The 16,254-nt window shown below is 40.1% G+C and overlaps 1 protein-coding gene across 9 annotated transcripts in view; it reads right to left on the bottom strand.

Annotated features, from left to right (window-relative positions):
- Nucleotides 1-16,254, bottom strand: part of FANCC (FA complementation group C) — a 249,943-nt gene that overhangs the window by 119,282 nt on the left and 114,407 nt on the right. The gene's annotated exons all lie outside the window — the stretch shown is intronic.

The following is a 16,254-nucleotide window of genomic DNA, read 5'->3' as shown; positions in this document are numbered from 1 at the left end:
CATAGCTCATCATTAGCAGGGCCACTATTCAAATCCAGACTTTCAGATTTATCATTTGCCATTTCCCTTATTTCCCCATCTTTATGATATAAATTATGATCTTTTACCTCCAAATGTCACTGCACTTAAATTATTTAAATACGGAAAAGGCCTTAGTAAGATCAAACATTACCTACCCAAAACGTAGCTAAAACTAGCAACCTCAACTAATACAGCTCAGAACTGGACACAACCCAAAGATTAAAAAGTGCAAATCTCAGGCCATTTGCAAGGGAGTCCTCTGGGTCCTTGTTCAATGCCATTACATGTAACTGCAAACCATTTAGATCTGCTCTAAGAGCATACCAGAAAGAGAACAGAGCTCTCCAAAGGCAAGCACACTGATATTAGGAATGGTGGCTAATGACATTGTAAAATCGTATGTATCCACAGGCAAAGAAAATGAATCTAGACACAGACCTACATACTTTCCAAAAAATAACTCCAAATGCATAACAAACCTAAATGTAAAATGTAAAATTATAAAACTACTAAAAGACAATATAGGAGAAAAGCTAGTTGACCTTGGGTTTGGCAATGACTTTTTATATACAACACCAAAGACCCAACCATGAAAGAAGAACTGGTAAGCTGGGCTTCATTAAAATTAAAATTTTCTGTTCTGTGAGGGATACTATCATACAACTAGAAGAGAAGTCACAGACTGAGGGGCTGCCATTGTGGCACAGCAGACTAAGCTGTTGTTTGTGATGCTGGCATCCCTTATCAGAGTGTGGCAATTACAATGCATTGGATGCAAGTTTCATGCAAATGAGAAGACAGCAAATGATGGCCCAAGTACTTGGGACTCTGCATTCCATGTGGGAGACCCTGGCTCCTGGCTTTTGCCTGCCCCAGACCTGGCTGTTGTGGTCATTTGGAGAGTGAACTGGAGAATGGAGGAGATCTCTCTCTCTGTCTCTCTGTCTCTCTGCCTTTCAAATAAATAAGTAAATCTTTAATTTAAAAAAAAAAAAAGGAAAAGCCACAGACAGAAAATGTTTGCAAGACAGATCAGAGACTGACAAACTGATATTCAAAATATACAAAGAACTCTTAAAACTCAACAGTAAGAAAAGAAGCTGATTAAAACGTGGACCAAAGACCTTAGCCGATACCTCACTGAAGATACAAAAAATGGCAAATAAGCCTATGAAAAGATGTTCTACATCATATGTCACCAGGGAGATGCAAATTAAAATAATAAGACACCATGACATACCCATTAAAAAGCCAAAATCCAGAACACTGAAGAAAAAAAAAATGCTGGCAAGGATGTATTGCAATAGAAACTCTCATTAATTGCTGGTGGGGATGTAAAATGGGACAGCTACTTTGGGAATTGCTTGCAAAAAATAAACATACTCTTACCATAGGATCCAGCTGTTATCCCCACTGATACATGTGCACAAGCAGCTGCACAAAGATGTCTAGAGCAGTTTTATTCAAAATTGCCAAAACTTAGAAGCAACCAAGAGGACATTCAATCAGTGAATGGATAAACTGACATACTCAGACAATGGAATATTATTCACCACTTAAACAAACAACAAAAAAAAGAGCTATCAAGCCATGAAATCAAGGAAGAAACTTAAATGACCTAAATTACTAAGTGAAAGAAGCCAGTCTGAAAAGGCTCCATGATTCCAACTATATGACAATCTGGAAAAGGCAAACCTGTGCAGATAGTAAAAAGATCAGTGGTTTCCAGACATAAGTTATGGAGGAGAGGAATGAATTGGCAGAGAGCACAGAGCATTTTTAGCACTGTGAAATTATTCTTCATGATACAGCACTGGCAATACATGTCTATGGATTTGTCTAAACCCATGGAAAGTACCGCATCCAGAATGACCCCTAAGTAACCATGGACTCCAGCAGATAACAATGGGTCAGTATAGGTGCTTCACTGTAACAAATGTGCCACGCTGGTTTGCCATGTTGATAGTGGGAGAGGCTGTGCTTGTGAGAGGATGGGGTATACTGGGAAATCTTTGAACTTCGATTTATTTTGCTGTGCATCTAAAACTACTTTTAAAAATAAAGTCTATTAAAAGTCCAGGTGTGAATTAAAATAAACACACCTCTTATCTGTTGAAGCAGTTCCCATTTCAGTAAATGGAATCTTGATTTAAAATCCTGGAGGTCAGCCTTCATATTCCCTCTTTTCACCCTGCAACCCTTTATGAAATATACCCTCAAAACCTACTGATTATCCTATTTCCAAATAGAATCTCTAATTCATCTGCTTCCCTCTATCACTTGGCAATCATTCTTGCTTAATTTCTCATAATCCCTTAACTGGCCTATTAAAACACTCATTCCCAATCTGGTCTGCTTCAGCCAGCAGCCAATTGAAGATTACCATCTGAAGTATCTGCTTCTAGACACATATCCAGAGAAACTCTTGCACATGTATACCAGGATACATGCACAGAAACATGCAGAGTGTACTGTTTGTAACCTGGAAATAAGAAACATGCGCTACAGTAATAAAAGCAAACATACTATGGTTACATGCACCAACATGAATAGATTGTAAAAATAATAACATCAAGCAAAACAACCAGGTGGCAGAAGAATATATCTATGTGAAATTTTAAAGACATTAAAAACTAAATTGTATAATGTTACATCTAACCCAATTCACAGTGAAACTATTTTTAAGAATGCAAGGCAACAAGGAAAGAAAGCTCAAGGGGCTGGCACTGCAGCTAGCAGGTAAGGCTGTGGCCTGCAATGGCAGCGTTCCCCATGGGCACTGGTTCTCGTCCCAGCTGCTCTGCTTCTTAGCCACCTCCTTATTAATGGCATGGGAAAAGCAGTGGAAGATGGCCCAAGTGGGAGACCTACATGAAGCTCCTGGTTTCTGGCTTCAGCCTATTCCAGCATTAGCCATTGCAGCCAACGGGGCAGTAACCAGCAGATGGAAATTCTCTCTCTCTCTCTGACTCTAAATTTTAAATAAATAAATACTTAAAAAAAGAAAAGAAAATTCAAGACAGGAGAGAGAACAGGATATTTGAGGGCAAGAGTTCCAGATATGACAATGAGCACAACAGTAATAGTCTACTTTTAATGCTGTGTGGTATATATGTGTTATCCATTATTTTGTAACTTACAAAAAGAGATACAGAGTTTAAAAAGCAAGAGATGTGGGGGCTGGCACCATGGCTCACTTGGTTAATCTTCCACCTGCAGCGCCAGCACCCCATATGAGCACCGGGTTCTAGTCCTGGTTGCTCCTCTTCCAGTCCAGCTCTCTGCTGTGGCCCGGGAAGGCAGTGGAGGATGGCCCAAGTGCTCGGGCCCCTGCACCCGCATGGGAGACCAGGAGGAAGCACCTGGCTTCTGGCTTCAGATTGGCGCAGCACCGGCCGCGGTGGCAATTTGGGGAGTGAACCAACGGAAGGAAGACCTTTCTCTCTGTCTCTCTCTCTCACTGTAACTCTACCTGTCAAATAAATAAAAAATTTAAAAAAAAGTATGGGATGTTTCAATTAAAATTATCAGAAAAAGCAAATTCAAGGCTTAGCATATTAAATCTTAATATAAATACAAACTCAATTCCTTGATACTATAATCACAACAGTGACAATAATTAAATATTTAGCACTTAGTATCTAAATATTCTTAAATCTCTCTCTCTCTCTCCCCCTCCCTCCCTCCCTCCCTCTTTCACACACACACACACACACACACACACACACACACACAATGTAAACTACCACTGCATCCTCCCAATAATCCTATGAGGGGTTAAAATTATTTTCCCAAGATAGGAAATTTTAATACTGAAAAGAATGTGACTTTATGTGGCTTTCGAGAGGTAATAAGCTAATAGATGGTGGGCCAGAATTTGAACCCAGGCAGTTAGCTGTGTTGTAGAGCACCTGCACATAACTATCCCAAAACTCATTTAGATCCCCAACAATTTTTTTAACTTAACAATCTTAGCAAATGGCAATTATTATAGCACTAAGACTCTTAAAACATTTCACATACACACCATAAACCCTTACAATCTATAAACTAATAGAACAGGCTACAACAGAGCTTTGTAACCTGAAAATGTTGATTTTACCAAGGTCAAGTGGCATATTAATATAGATGCTCATTTCTAACAATAACCTGAAATCTTCTTGAAGCCTGACTATCTTGTTCAAAGGCTTTCAAAGCATTCCAGTTGTCATCAAGACCTCCAGTCCCAGCAAGCTACATTTATCCACCCCCTACAAAAACCTAGAAAACTGGACAAAAAGTTTTTAGACATCTGACAACAGAGAACACCAGACTATGACTCCTGAAAGCAGAAAACCTGAGGATATGAGTCCTGTGATGGGCCTGGCTTCCTGCCTGGATGTACTTTCTGAACCAGGAAGCAGGGAGAGTCGGCACAAACAGAGCACACAAGTCTCACTAAGTTAGGAAGACAGAAACTGGGGTTTGGTGTGACAGAAGATGACAAAGAGGGCAGACAAACATAGAAAAAGCTCCAGAGTCTGGCTGAATAATAATCTGTGTGGTGCAGGGTACCTTCCCCAAGGGCAGAGAAAGCGCACTGCTGGGGAACGGCAAAGTAAACAACGGAGCTCACACACACTGGGAGACACTGCAATTGCATGTTCAGGCAGCCTGCAGTGACTCCAAAGGGCACACCTTAGTAGCAGGGCAAAAACAGCTGGAGGAAGGCTACTATACACACACCCCCAGACACACACACACTGAAAGTTCAAAAACAAGCTGGAAAAGCATGGACTTAATCCACAAAGAATTTAAATGACTGCCAAGGAAAAAAACTAAACTCTCTAAAAGAAGACAACATAATCAAAGCATTTATCAATGTGATGTCTACAATTCCTAACATCTAATAAAAAGTTACCAGATATGCCCAGAAGCAGCAAAGTATGATCCACAACCAAAGGAACAATCAGCTTTAAGAAACAGGCTGAAAATGACAGACAGAATTAGCAAAGGCCTTAAATGACTATTATATATATTATAAATACCTAAAGAAAAATATGAATATAATGAGGAAAGAAATATATGTTGAAAAAGAAATCAGTAAGAGGCCAGCACAGTGGCATAGAAGGTTAAGACTCTACACACAGTGCCAGCATCCCATACAGACGCCAGTTCAAGTCCTGGTTGCTCCATTTCCAATCCAGGTCCCTGCTAATGGCCTGGGAAAGCAGCAGAAGATGGCCCAAGTGCTTGAGTCCCTGCACACTCATAGGAGACCCAGAAGAAGCTCCAGGCTCCTTGCTTCAACCTGGCCCAGCTCTGGCTGTTGTGGCCATTTGCAGAATGAACCAGCAGATGGAAGATCTTTCTCTCTATATGTCACCTTTCAAATAAATACATAAATCTAAAAAAGAAACAGTAACAAACAAACCAGGAAGAACTTCTAATGAAAAATCCATGGAACAGAATAAAAGCATAATTAAAGATAAAATAGTGCAGAAGAAAGATCCTGAATTTCCAGATATAGCAACAGAAAATACCCGAAATAAGGCAGAGAGAAAGTACAGGTAAAATTATGACAAGAATCTCATGAATTCTGGAAAAATATCAAGTTGGTTAACATTTAAATGGCTAGAGTCTTAGAAAAGAGGAGTAGGGCAGGACAAATACTTACAGAAATGATGACTCTGGGACCAGCACCGTGGCACAGTAGACATAATACGCTAAGACTCTGCCTGCAGTTCTGGCATCTCATACAGGCACAAGTTTGTGTCCTGGCTGCTCCTCTTCCTATCCAGCTCTCTGCTAATGGCCTGGGAAAGGACTAGAAGATGGCCCAAGTGCTAGGGCCCCTGCACCCGCGTGGGAGACCTGGAAGAAGCTCTTGATTCCTGGTTTCGGATTGGATCAGCTCTGGCTATTGTGGCCATCTGGGGAGTGAACCCAGAGGGTTCTGTCTCTCCCTTTCTCTGCCTGTATCTCTGCCTCTCAAATAAATAAGTAAAATCTTTAAAAAGAAAACAAAGAAAAAGAAATAATGGCTCAGATTTTCCAAATTTGATGAAAACCATAAGCCTCCAAACACAGGAATCTTTGACTCCAACTGGGTGAGCAAGAAGAAAACCACACCACGACACATCAGAATCAATTTTCTGAAAACAATCATGGATGGTGTGAAAAAAAACTTAAAAGCCGTTAAGAGTTGGAGGACAGATGAACAAAGATAAGAATGACAATTGTCTTCTGAAGTATACAAAATGGAGTGAATGAAATCATCTCTTTAGGGCCTGTGCTGTGGCCTAGTGGGAAAAGCTGCTGCCTCCAGTGCCAGCATCCCATATGGGAGCTGGTTTGGGTCCCAGTTGCTCCACTTCCTGTCCAGTCTACTTAAGGCCTGGGAAAGCAGCAGAAGTTTTTGGGCCCCTGCACCGTGTGGTAGACCCAGAAGAAGCTTCTGGCTCCTGGCCTTGGATTTCCGAGCTCTTGCCATTGCAGCAATTTGAGGAGTGAACCAGTGGATATAAGACTTCTCTTTCTATGCCTCTGCCTCTATCTAGCTCTCTGCCTTTCAGATAAATAAATAAATAAATCTTTTTTTAAAAAAAAATCACCTCTTTAAAACCAAGAAACCAACAATCAAAAAGTCAAAGAAAGAATCTATGGCACAGAAATGAAGGTGAGATAAAGCCACTTTTATACATGGGTAATTACAAAAGATATTTTCTCCTTTTCCATTTTGTTAAAATAATTTCATTTGAGGCAAAATCAGTAACAATATATTGTGGGTTTATAAAATTTTAGAAGTAAAATATACTACAAGAAAAAATACAAGGGAGAAAAATAGATTAGACTACTATGAGGTGCTAATATTATATATGCATTTTAAATAACCTTTTCAAGTAATATTTGTAGTCATGTATTATACAACATAAGAATATTATAATCCTAGAGTTGTACAGTAGCCACTGGCCACAAAGGCATCAGAGAACATGAAAGCAGGCTCATCATAATTGAGATGTGCTCTCAAAGTTACACACAAAATTTCAAAGAGAGTATGAGAAAAAGAATCTAATTTTCTAAAAATTTAACATGTTGAAATGAAAATTCACTTTCACTGCATCTGCAAAAATAAAAATTCACTTTCACTGCATTTGCTAAAATATTTTATCATAATCAATTTCACTTATTTTGATTAAAACATTTTTACAATTAATCTCATTTCCTCTTTTTTTTTTTAAGAGGCAGACATACAGCCAGCGCCGTGGCTCAATAGGCTAATCCTCTGCCTTGTGGTGCCAGCACACCGGGTTCTAGTCCCGGCTGGGGCGCCGGATTCTGTCCCGGTTGCCCCTCTTCCAGGCCAGCTCTCTGTTGTGGCCCGGGAGTGCAGTGGAGGATGGCCCAAGTCTTTGGGCCCTGCACCCCATGGGAGACCAGGAGAAGCACCTGGCTCCTGCCTTTCAGATCTGCGTGGTGCGCCAGCCGCAGTGCACCAGCTGCGGCGGCCACTGGAGGGTGAACCAACGGCAAAGGAGGACCTTTCTCTCTGTCTCTCTCTCTCTCACTGTCCACTCTGCCTGTCAAAAAAAAAAAAGTTCAAAAAAAAGAGGCAGACATACATACACAGAGACAGAAAAAGAGCACTCCCATCCGTTGGTTCACTCTTCAAATGCCCACAAGACTTGGGGCTGGGCCCAATGCCAATGCCAGAGCCAGGAGATGGGAATACAATCCTGGTCTCCACGAAGGGCGGCAGGAACCCAATAACTTGATCCAACAGCTACTTCCCAAGGTACACACTGGCAGAAGCTGCAGTGGAGAACCAGAGTCAGGAATGGAACGTAGGTACTCTGATGTAGGTCACATATTAACCACTAGGCTAAATCCTGCCCTGCTTTTTAGTTTTTTAATGTGGCTAGTGGAAAATTAAAATTATGCATGAGACTTAACAATTGTACCTCACATATTTCTAGTGGACAGTGCTGCACTAGGAGCAGTCACTAACAAATTAAAAGCTACAACGAATTAATAATGGAGGTGAACTGAAATAATAAAAGCAATCAATCCAAAGAGAGAGAGACTCCAGTAAAATACCAGGAGGGGACTTTTAACATTCCATTTTCAGAAATGGACAGAGCATCTAGACAGAATATCAACAAAGAAACAGGAGAGTTAAATGGCATCCTAGATCAATTTGATCTAAGAGATACCTACAGAACTTTCGATCCAACAGCTGTAGAATATACACCCTTTTCAACAGCGCATGGAAGGAACATTTTCCAGGTTAGATCATCTGGCAAGTCACAAAACAGGTCTCAGCAAATTTAAAAGAAATCGCATGAAATATCTTTTCTGACTACAATGCAATAAAGCTAGAAATCAGAAGAAAAACTTTAGAAACTACACAAATACATGGAAATTAAATAACTTAATCCTGATAAATCAATAGCTCAAGGAAGAAATCAGTAAAATTCCTTGAAACAAATCAAAGTGGAAATATAACATGCCTAAACCTGTGGAATACAGTAAAAACACTACTAAGAGGGGATGTTTATAGCAAACAATGCTGGGTGTGGTTCATTAATTATGATTAAAATATTTTGCTGATATGAGGTGTTAGTAATAGGGAAAGCTGAGCGTGGCTTACAGATGGTGATAAACATATCATACTAATAATAAATGTTAATAAGGGAAGCTGGATGTAGGGCATATGGGAACTCTTTGTGCTTCAAAATTTTTGTTTTGTGAATTAAAAACTATTCTGAAATAAAAGGTTTTAAAAAAGAAAAAAATCCAGGATCAGGTGGGTTCAGTCCAGAATTCTACCAAACTTTTAAAAACTAATCAACACCAATCCTTCTTAAATTATTTCAAAAATCATTAGAGGAAATTCTTCCAAATTCATTCTATGAGCCCAGAATCATTACCTTGACACCAAAACCAGGTAAGTACACAACAAAAAAAGCTACAGACTAATATCCTTGATGAACAAAGATACAAAAATCCTCACAAATACTGTCTTCAAAATAAACTTTCTGTATATTTCACTTAAAATTCGATCACAACAACATCAACAAAATCCTCACAAAATACTAGCAAACTGAATTCAACATCACATTAAAAAGTACAATTACTAGTTTTATGCTACAATCACAATATATTTGAGAAAAGGCAGGCTTATCAAAAAAGAGGTTTAATTAGCCTACAGTTTTAGCAATCCAAGAGTAAGACATTGGCATAAATTCATCTCTGGTGAGAACACTCCTGGTTGTGCTACACAATGGCACACAGCAATGGTGGGAGCAAGCGCTGGGGGAAGAAATCACATTGGCAAACAGGAAGCCAGGAAGAAATTCAGGTCAGGCTCAGGCTTTTTATTTTTTTTATAAAGATTTATTTATTTACTTGAAAAACAGAGCTAGAGAGAGGCAGAGGCAGAGGCAGGTCTTCCTTCCATTGGTTCACTCCTCAGATGACCGCAATGGCTGGAGCTGAACGAATCTGAAGCCAGGAGCCGGGAGCTTCTTCCAGGTCTCCCATGCGGGTGAAGGTGCCCAAGGAGTTGGGTCATCTTCTACTGCTTTCCCAGGCCAAAGCAGAGAGCTGGATTGGAAGTGGAGCAGCTGGGACTAGAACCAGCGCCCATATGGGATGCCGGCACTGCAGGCAGGCGGCAGCTTTACCAGCTACACCACAGCACCAGCTCCCAGGCTCTCTTTGTAACAACCTGCTCTTGCGAGAACTCACTCCAGAAGAACAGGATTCCCTTCAGAGGCAGTTCCTCAAGAGCCTACAGAGCATCCAGTAGGCCCTACTAGTATCACCACACTGAAGACCAAGCCTCCGCCACATGGACCTTTTGGGGAGGCACACTAAGACCACATCCAAACTGTAGCAGGGCTTTCAAAGCTCTGTGGCATCCAATTTGGATGACTTCTTGGGTAGGACATCAAAGTCCGAGGCAAAAAAGGAAAAAGTGAAGTGACCTGCACTTCATCCTAATTTAAAAAATTTTCCAAATAAACTAGAACAGTAAAAATGCAACCAACAGGATGGGGAAAATATCTGTAAACCATATATCTGATAAAAGATTGGTATACAGAATAAATAGATAAAGAACTCCTAAAACACAAACAAAAGAAAACATCCCAAGGGAAGATAACTTAAAATTTCTCCAAACATTCTTAAATGGCCAATAAGTAACAAAAAAGATTTTCAACACCATATATCAGATCAAAGGTAAATCAAAATGCAGATCAAAGGTAAAATGACATATCACCTCATACCTATTAGAAAAGGAATTATTAAAAAAGGGGGGGGGGGGCTGGTGCCGTGGCACACTAGGTTAATCTTCCGTCTGCGGTGCAGGCATCCCAAATGGGTGCCAGGTTCTAGTCCCAGTTGCTCCTCTTACAGTCCAGCTCTCTGCTGTGACCCAGGAAGGCACTGGAGGATGGCCCAAGTGCTTGGGCCCCTGCACATGATTGGGAGACCGGGAGGAAGCACCTGGCTCCTGGCTTCAGATCAGCGTAGCTTCAGATCAGCGTAGCTCCAGCTATAGCAGCGATCTGGGGGGTTGAACCAATGGAAGGAAGACCTTTCTCTCTGTCTCTCTCTCTAACTCTATCTGTCAAAAAAAAAATCTTAAAAAAAAAAAAAAAAACACAGAAAACTATAAGCATTGGTGAGGATGTGGAGAAAGTAGAACCCAAGTGCACTAGTGGTAGGAATCTTGTATAATCACCATTAGAGACATCGCTTCTGGGCCTTTTGGCTAAGATCATGTGTAATCACTATGAGAGTCAGTATGGCGTTTCCTCAGAAACTCAAAGTTAGAATTACCGTGTGATTCAATCCCACTTTTAGGCATATATTCAAAAGAAGTAAAAGCAGGTTATTGAGAAGAGATCTCCATTTACAGAGCATTACTCACAAAACAGCTAAAATGTAGAAGCAACCAAACATCCAATAGTGGGTGAATATATAAGGTGTGGTCTAAATATGTAATAGAATATTATTCAGCCTTAGACAGAAAGGAAGGGAGGCCCCAAGATGGTGGTATAGCAACAGGATGATCCAAGTCACAGGGGGCAAAATAGATAGTTAAAGAGGAGAGAAGATAACACCCCAGAGACAGAGCCGTGGGAAATTCTCAACGGGAAGCCCAGGAGAACAACAGAGACTGGGCAACTCCATGCCAAAAGAGCAAATAAGAAAGGAAAGCAGTGGGGGCTCCATGCTTCGACTTGCAACGCACAAACACACAGCAGCTCATAACAGAGGGAAACCTTACCACAAGACAATCTCCACAGATTAGAGGTGCAGTTCATTAAGCAGGGTGATAGAACCCTGAACACACCAGAGATTAACACCGGGGTGTCCCACAACTGTGAGGAAAAGGGTGGGTCACACCAAAAGAAGTAAACAACCTCATCTAACCAAAAAACCAGAAGAAAGCTACAATGCTCCAGAGGGGCCTTACAGCGGACACCCCCTCCACTATGGAATACTGAACAAAGCACCCAGGCCACATCCAGCACACAACACTTAGAACTCACTAAAACTATAGACATCCCACTAAATAACAAAGACACAAATTAAAGAGAAGAGCAACCAGACAAAAAAATTAAAAATACACAAACACCAAAAAACAAAAGAAAAATCCTAAATAAGAATAAGGAAGACACATCTTTCTGATGTGTTGTTGAATTTGATTTACCAATATTTTGTTGAGGACTTCTGTGTCTATGTTCATCAGGGCAGTTGGTCTGCAGTTCTCTTTCTCCATTGCATCTTTTCTGGGTTTAGGAATTAAGGTAATGCTGGCTTTGTAGAAAGAATTTTGGAAGAATCAATATCATCAAAATGTCTATTCTTTCGAAAGCAATTTACAGATTCAGTGCAATACCAATCAAAATACTGAAGACATTTTTCTCAGATTTAGAAAAAATAATGCTGAAATTCATATGGAAACACAGGAGACCTCCAATAGCTAACACAATCTTATATAACAAAATCAAAGCCAGAGGCAACATAGTACCAGATTTCAAGACATACTACAAGGAAGTTAAAATCACAACAGCCTGGAACTGGAACAAAAACAGATGGATAGACCAAAGGAACAGAACAGAAACACCAGAAATCAATTCAAGCATCTACAACCAACTTAATATTTGACCAAGGAGCTAAAATCAATCCCTAGAGCAAGCACAATCTCTTCAACAAATGGTTCTAGGAAAACTGGATTTCCATATGCAGAAGAATGAATCTACCTTACACCTTACACAAAAATTCATTCAAAATGGATTAAAGACCTAAATCTATGACCTGATTCTATCAAATTAATAGAGAACATTGAGGAAACCCTGCAAGACATTGGCACAGGCTAAGAGTTCTTGGAAAAGACCCTAGAGGTACAAGCAATTAAAGCCAAAATTCACAAATGGGATTACATCAAATCGAGAAGCTTCTGTACTGCAAAAGAAACTCTCAGGAAAGTGAAGAGGCAACTGACAGAATGGGAAAAATTATTTGCAAACTATTCAACTGATAAAAGATTAATAACCAGAGTATAATAAAGAGATCAAGAAACTCAACAACAACAAAACAACAGCCCAGTGAAGAAATGGGCAAAGGACATAGACAGACAAAAGAAACACTCAGCAAACTGAAGAGGCAATGGACAAAATGGGAGAAATTATTTGCAAATTATGCAACTGATAAAAGATGAATAACCAGAATATATAAAGAGATCAAGAAACTCCAAACAAAACAAACAACCCTGTTAAGAGATGGGCAAAGGACTTAATCAGGTGTTTTTCAGAAGAGGAAATCCAAATGGTCAACAGACACATGAAAAAATGTACAGAATCACCAGCCATCAGGGAAATGCAAATCAAAACCACAGGAGGTTTCACCTCACCGCTTACCCCTAGAATGCCTTTCATACAGAAATCAACAAACAACTAATGCCAGCGAGGATGTGGGGGGAAAGGAATCCATTGTTGGTGGGAATGGAAACTGGTAAAACCACTATGGAAGACAGTTTGGAGATACCTCAGAAATCTGAATATAGACCTGCCATATGACCCAGCCATCTCACTCCTGGGAATTTACGCAAGGGAAATGAAATCAGCAAATAAAAGAGTTATATGCACCCTCATGTTTATTGTAGCTCAATTCACAATAGCTAAGACATGGAATCAATATAAATGCCCATCAACTGAAGACTAAGCAATCATGATATATATAATCTATGGAATACTACACAGTGGTAGATAAAATGAAATCTGGTCAGTTGCAACAAAATGGATGAATCTGGAAATCATAATACTTAGTGAAATAAGCCAGCCCCAAAATGACAAATACCATATGTTCTCTTTGATCTGTGATAACTAATAGAGCACCTAAAAGGAAAACTGTAGAAGTCAAATTGACACTTTTGAGACGCAATGACTTGAACAGCAGTTGTCTTGACTGTCTAGGTATAGTGTTTATTTTTTTTCTCTTCTTCATACTATTTGTTGAGCTCTTTACTTAACCTAGAGTTAGTCATATGTGCAAAACATCAATTGAGAATAGATCTCAGGAAAACGTAAGAATAGGAATAAGAGAGGGAAGAGGAAGTTTGTAACTGTAAAGCTGTATAGTTCTGCATATATTCCTATGGACTTATTTCTAAGGGTACAGTTTAAAAACTTGCTATAGGACTCGAAATCCCATTAAGCTGGGTGGTAAAATGCCATCTTAAGCTTTAAAGTGATCACATTAAGTGTTAAAGTGATCATATAGATAGGATTAAGTGTTCAAGCAATCATATAAATAAGATCAAGGGTCTGGTAATAATAATAGATAGAATTAAAAAGAAGAGAATGTTCCAACATGGGAAGCAGTCTACCCACCTAACTCATAAAATGACAATCACTCTAAAAAGCACTCTGACCTCAGAATTAGACCTTAAGGTATTCTGGTCTGGCTGAAAAGCCCATGAGAGCATTTCAGGCATGGAAAGCCAAGACACTGTGGCAAAATAAATAAATAAATAAATAAATCGTACAGAAGGATCTCTGGGAGAGAACCGGAGTGGAAAGAAGTCAACATCAAAGAAGGATGTACTTTTCTCTGAAGGGAGGAAAAGAACTTCCACTCTGCTTATGGCTTTGTCTAAAACTGACAGAGATTGTGGATTCAAAAGGCTTCCATTGCCTTGGCAGCTCATGTCAAGAACCTCGGGGTGATCACTGACGTCATTAAATTAACAACGGAAGTCACTGTGCACTTACCTCCCATTCAAGAACTCTGTCCTCAATGAGTTGTACTATGAGAATTAACTGTAAAACCTGTTTTTTCTGTGTGTATATGTACGTGTGTGTGTGTGCGCACGCAAATCACTGAAATATTTACTGAGTATAGAATTTGGTCTTCTGTGATAAAGTTAATTGAAAACAAATCTTAACGGAGAATGGGACAGGGAATGTGAGAGAGAGGAGGAGGTGGGGTGAGAGTGAGGGTGGGAGGGCAGGTATGGTGGGAAGAATCACTATATTCCTAAAGTTGTACTTAGAAATTTGTACTCATTAAATAAAAGGTTTCTTTAGGGGAAAAAATGAAATTATGACATACACTACAACACGAATGAACCCTGAAGACATTATTCTAAGTGAAACAAATCAGTCACCAGAAAATAAAAAGACAAATACTGTGTGACTCCATTTATATGAGGTCATTAGCCACTCCCTACAATCTCACCTATTCCACCCAAACCCACCACTTTTATGTAGTTAAAAAAAAAAAAAAAAAAAAAAAAACACGGTTTTTTTGAACGTGCCACCACCCAGAACACCCAGATTCAGCACTGGCCAAATATAACCAACAAAGATGTGACCCATAGCTAATGGTAATATAATAAAGTTACCATGGCTGACACTCCTATACCCATCACGCAACTCACATCATGATGCTTTCTGAGACTTCCAAAAAAGGACAAAGAAATGGGAGGTACTGAAACCCCACCTAAATACTGCACTGTATGAATATTCACTTAAACCCAACCCATTACCACCCTCTATGACTCCAGATCATATAAAGGGATGGCCTAGAAACTCACTGGGTACAACTCACTCCTGCAGCAGAAACCAAACAGAATGGGTAAACTGCTTTGCATTGGAGGATGCAAAGAAATGTGGAAGAATTAAATTACTTAAATACTTAAATACTTAAATACTTTAAATTCTTAAAGGGAGCAGAAACTAGTGTTTATATCATCTGGTGAGGTAAGAAAAAACCATTAGGAATAGGGGAGTGGAATATAGGAAAAAAGAACAAAGAACAGAGGAGAAAACTGGAAAGCAAATGCCAAGAAGTGGGAAGCAGCATCCTCAGGCCATGGCACTAAGAACCCTCTGACACACGGGGAGTTGGGGTTTCCGTAACCTTCCTGACTCTGGGTGGGAGGCTCTATAAAGAGAGCATAGTGACACTCAGAATAGGTCAGGTACCTAGTTCTCTTCCAGAACATTCTCTTGAAACCCAGCCACCCTGTGCAGAGGACATGGGTATCGGCTGACAGCCTCATCGGAAGGAACAGCTGACAGCCAGATCAACTGCCATGAAGGGAGGGACCGAGTCAGCCTTGAGATGATGTCGGCTCCATTGTTGAGTCATTGCTATTATTCATGTCTTCCTCAATTTCCTGACCCAGAGAATTTAAAATGCCATTAGAATGATTATTGTTTTAAGTTACTAATTTTGGGATGACTTGTCACATAGCCATAGCATGTGGGTTAAGCTGCCACCTTGCCACCTGCAGTGCCAGAATCCCATATGGGCGACAGCTGGTTTCTCAGCTGTTTCACTTCTGATCCAGCTCCTTGCTAACAGCTTGAGAAAAGCAGCTAAAGATGGCCCAAGTGTTTGGACCCCTGCACCCATGCGGAAGATGTAGATGAAGTTCCTGGCTCCTGGCTTTGGCCTGGCTCAGTCCTGGCTGTTGAAGCCACTTGGGGAGTGAACCAATAGATGGAAGCTCGCTCTCTCCATCTCTCCCTTTCTGTCATGCTGCCTTTCAAATAATTAATGAATTAAACTTCAACTGCAAGTTGGTTTTCTCAGCTGTGATTTAAAGCTGTGTGCGTACAGTGTTTACCTAAGACACATTCCCCATGATACTTGAGGGATAAGGACAATAGACACAAACATCACTCTTGCTGCTTGCTGTGTTGTTGCTGACCCAGGAATCCAGTCTTCTACCAT

The sequence above is a fragment of the Oryctolagus cuniculus genome, chromosome 1 (genome assembly GCF_964237555.1).
Source record: "Oryctolagus cuniculus chromosome 1, mOryCun1.1, whole genome shotgun sequence".
Taxonomy (NCBI): Eukaryota; Metazoa; Chordata; class Mammalia; order Lagomorpha; family Leporidae; genus Oryctolagus; species Oryctolagus cuniculus.
The sequence above is the reverse complement of the archived record's forward strand: the minus strand, read 5'-3'. Positions and strand labels throughout refer to the sequence as shown.